Source organism: Petaurus breviceps, unplaced genomic scaffold (genome assembly GCF_028583685.1).
Source record: "Petaurus breviceps papuanus isolate PSGF00001 unplaced genomic scaffold, PetGlider_PUasm1.0 227, whole genome shotgun sequence".
Lineage (NCBI taxonomy): Eukaryota > Metazoa > Chordata > Mammalia > Diprotodontia > Petauridae > Petaurus > Petaurus breviceps.
The window spans coordinates 12514362-12519434 of NW_027185896.1; positions in this window are offsets into that span (position 1 = coordinate 12514362).

Below are 5073 nucleotides of genomic sequence, written 5' to 3' on the forward strand. Positions count from 1 at the left end.
AATGTCAGAGCTGGGATGGACTTAAGAACAGAGAACATAGAAAATGTTGGGAAGGACCTTAGAACAGAGTATCTCAGAGCTTAAACAACTTTAGAAATTATCAAATACAACTCTCTTATTTTATAGATACTGAGGCCCAGAAAAGAAAAGAGATATGCTCAGGGTCACGTAGCTAGTAAGTAGCAAAGCATATGTCCTCTGACTCTGCATCTTAACTCCTTTCCACTATATGAGACTGCAAGCAGAAAAGTGGGCCTGCCCAGCATTGGCCTACCCCCTCTGGTGCCTTCTGTCTCTGAGGAGTAAGACAGGCAGACACAGATAACTAGGTCAAGGAGATAAGGGATGAATTCTCCTTCCATAGAAAATAATGACTCTACAGGGAAGGTGAGGAAAGAAAGAGGGATGCATTGTCCTTGGAAATAACATGCATTTGTAGAAAGAACAACAAAATGATTATAAAATGCCCTCATTTCCCCAAAAGACTAAGCCCTGAGGCAGGATTTGCTGGCTACAGACTGCATAGTATGGCATTGGACCCAACTTCCTACTTTACCCAAAATGTCTTCTCCCTTACCACTAACTGTAATTTTTCCATCAGCACACAAAATCATAGGATTTAGAGCAAGGAAACCTTAGAAGTCATTCAGTCATCCAACAGCCTCATTTTGTAGATGAAGAAACTGAAGGCAAAAAGATTTTAAGGGAGTTGCCAAAGGACACCTAGCTAGGAAGTAGCAAAGCTGGGGTTCCAACCTAAAGGGAGGGTGTGTTGTGAATGATCACAAATATTAAAGGTGAAAGGGACCTTAGAACAAAGAAGATCACAACTGGAAGGAATCTGAGAACACAGAAAGAAAACCAGAGCTGGGAGGGACTTTAGAGACCATCTAGTCCAAACTCCTTTTAGGGATGGGAAAATGAAGGCCAGGGGTTGAGTTGACTTGGCTGAGGTCACAAGCTAACAAGTGTCAAAGGCTGACTTGAACCCAAATCTGACTTCAAATCCAGGGCTATCTCCTCTACTCAGTGCCTTTCTTGAAAACAGACTTGGCAAGGAGGGAGGTGGAAGAAAGGAAGCATGAACCTGGACTATTGACATAAAGGGATGAGGCACCATTGAGAGAAAGAATATTGCTGAAGATCTCCCTTCAGATGATGTGGCATTGCTGCCTACACTCAATCTACAACACTATTGTTAAAGTTTATTTGCCTCAATGCTTCAAGATTCATGATTGTATTGATAGCACAAATCCCAGCCCTTCCATGTCTTTGTATGATTTTCACTGAATTCCAGTACTAGGATACATGGCCCTCCCCTCTACCTTTACTCTTTGAGTAATTGGGTATAGAATACAGTGGTTAGGCATCTCAGAGGGCATCTAGTTCAACCCATATACCGTCAGGAATCTCCTCTGCAAGTGATCATTCAGTATCCAAATAGACACCCCCACCACTCTTTCCTAAAGCCATTCTATGACAACTCCCATTGTTAGCAAATTTTTCTTTATATCTTGTTGGAATATGCTTCCTTGGAATTTCTAATAATTGTTTCTAAGTCTGCCCACTGGGACCAAGCTAAACAAGCCTAATCTCTCTTCACACAATGGCCCTTCAAATACTTGAAGATAGTTTTCCTGTTCACCTTACTAGAGACTTCTTTTCTTCAGATATAAGAACCCTTCAACCAATCCTTAATAATGTGACTTCCGGTCCCCTCACTGTGCTAGTCACTGTGAACTCATTCTATTTGTCAGTGTTTTTCTTAAAATACCTTTAAGGATTAAATCACTCTAAAAGTGGTGTGGGTTGCTTCAGGAAGTAGTAGGCCCTCCATCATTAGAAATCTTCAAGCGTAGTCTGTTGAGTACTCCTTGAGGATGTTATAAAGGGTATTCTCTTCATTTTGGCTTCAAAGATCCCTTCCAATTTTGAGGTTCTGTGACTCTTATCACAACTTTCCTTCAAAATAGTCACAAGCCACTGAGCCAACCATTCTGAAGAGCAATTTGGAACTATGCCCAAAGGGTTATAAAATTGCATACCCTTTGATCCAGCAATACCACTACTAGGTCTGTATCCCAAAGAGATCATTAAAAAGGGAAAAGGAACTACATGCACAAAAATATTTGTAGCAGCTCTTTTGGTGGTGGCAAAGAATTGTAAATTGAGAGGATGCTCATTAATTGGGGAATGGCTGAACAAGATGTGATATATTATTGTAATGGAATACTATTATACTATGAAATGACAAGCAGGCAACTTTCAGAAAAACCTGGAAAGATTTACATGAACTGATGCAGAGTGAAGTGAGCAGAACCAGGAGCAACACTGGATGATGATCAACTATAATTGACTTAGCACTCTTCTCAACAGTATAATGATCCAAGACAGTTCCAAAAGACTCATTATGGAAAATGCTATCCACATCCAGAGAAAGAACTGATGGAGTCTGAATGCAGATCAAAGCACACTATTTTCAGTTTTGCTTTTTTTTAATGTTTTTTATTTTCCTTTTTGCAAGCTGTTTTTTCTTTCACAACAAGACTAAGATGGAAATGTTTTATATAACTGCACATATATAACCTATATCAAATTACTTACCATTTTAAGGGGGGGAGGGAAGAGAAAAAGGGAGAAAATTTGTAACAAAGTTTTATAAAAAATGAATGCTAAAAATTGTTTTTACATATAATAGAAAAAATAAAATACTATAAAATGTTCACAAGCCATTCCTTTAACAATTAGTTCTAGATAATATAAAAGGAAGTCCCATTCAAAATAAGTACAAAATGCATAAAATATATGGGAGTCCAACTACCAAAGGCACAATCAAGACTTCTAGAGATAGAATCACAAAACACTCTTTAAAGAAACAAAGATTGACTTCAATAATTCAAATAATTTAGCACTCATGATTGGTTTATTTCAATATAATAAAAATAACGATACATTATTAATTTACAGATTTTGTGTTATACCAATAAACTACCAGAGGGATTTCTTGTAGAGTTAGATAAAATAGTGACAATTTATTTGGAGGGAAAAAAGGCCTAGAATCTCAAGGAAAATAATGGGGGGGGTGGAATAAAGGAAAAATAGTCCTTACAGGTCTCAAATTCCATCATAAATCATTATTCATCAAAACAATTTAGTACAGGCCAAAAAATAGAAAAGCAGATCAGTGGAACAGACTAGACAAAGAAGAATCAGAAATAATGAAACTCAACCCCGAGTCCAATAAACCCCCCAAAATTATCTCCCCCATTTAACAAAAACTGCTGAGAAAAACTGGAATGCCATCTAGCAGAAACTAGATTTAGAGCAACATTTTAGACTATATGTCACAAAAATTTCAAAATGGATAGGTAATTTAAATATTAAGAATTATGCAGAAAAATAAAAGAGAAAAAGATTATATACCTTTCAGTTTTATTACTAAGTGTGAATTCTTAATCTCACAAGGCATAGAATTGATCACATGAAATTGAAAAGCTTTTTCATTAAACAAAGTTAATGAAACTGAGATAATAAGGGACATATTCAACTGGGGGAAATATTGTGTCAAACATCTCTGATAATAGTCTGATATCTGATTATACATACAGACAGAAGAAAAATATAATACCAAAAACCATTAGAAAAGTGGTCAAAGGATAGAAGCAAACAGCTCTCAAAAGAACTACAAACTATTAATAATTATGTAACAATCATATCACGTAATCAGAATGCTCCAAATAATAATGCAAAGCAAAATAAGCCTAAAGTTTTATGTGTTAAGATGACAGAAATGAAAATAGTCAATCTTGGAAGAGTTTTGAAAAGACCAGAACACTACTCTGTTGCTAGAGTGATCAGCTGATCAGTATTTATTTCTGTCTTGCTTTCAGTTTTCCAACTTATTTGGGAAAATAAAAGTAATTTTCCATGATAGGGAGAATCATAGAAAGTAAAATGGATAGTTTTTACTACATAAAATCAAAGTTCAGTGATTCCTAGATTATCTCTCTTTGATCTGTTTTCCAGGTCAGTTCTTTCTGATAAAATATACCTTACATTTTTTTTCTATTTTTTCAGTCCTTTGATTTTGTTCCATTGGTTGTTCTATTAGTTATTGATTAGCTCTTGGAGTCATTGAATTCTATTTGGTTCATTCTCATTTTCATGGAGTCTATTGCTTGTGTAAAGTTTTGCATCTGTTGTACTATTTAGTCTCCTTTCAATTCTTTCCTCTAGACCTCTCATTTATTTAGAATATCATTTCTTGCTTCATTTCTCCTAGATTTATTTTTGTTTGAAGTTTTACTTGTAGATATTATGGTGTTGTTCTCTTCTTCTGGATTTGTGTCTTTGATGTCTCTGGATCCTTAATATTTCCTTATTGTTGCCATCTTCTTTTGCTTACTCATTTTTCAGTTTGATTTGTTGGATTGGAATTTCATGTGAGGGCCAGTCTATGCACTTGTGGATTATGGAATTTTATTTGGCCCTGATCTGTATTATCTGGGGTCTTGCCATGCTTCTTTTGGACACTGGTCACTGTGTTCTTCAAAAACCTCAGGCTCAGTTCAAGCTAGAAAATTAGATTTTCAGAACCTGAGAGTATGATCAGATAAGGACCAAGTCTGATTGTTGCCCTCCCAATCTGAACTTTTCAGGCTCCTGACCCCACTCCAGGATCAGAGAAACTACGGGTCTCCAGGTGCTCCAGGTTTGTCCTTGGTCTACATTTAACCTCATCGAACACAAAAGCAGGCTCCAGGTTTCCCTGGCTCACCTCAATCCACATACTGGATTAAGCTTTTCTGGCTGAACCTCTCTTCTAGTACCCTTGGGCTTTTGACTGCCTCTTTGTACCATATAAATCTGGAGTGGACAAATGCACTCACTGTCTTTCCTCTTGAATTTCCTCATCATTACTCAGTCTGGTGCTATATCTTTCTTAGTGGAATAATTGTATGAGAACTCAGCTGTTCTTCTGTTGTTCACTCCACTGTCTTCAGTGGTCCTCTTTCCTTCTTTTCTCTTGCTGTACTCTCTCTCTCTCTCTCTCTCTCTCTCTCTCTCTCTCTC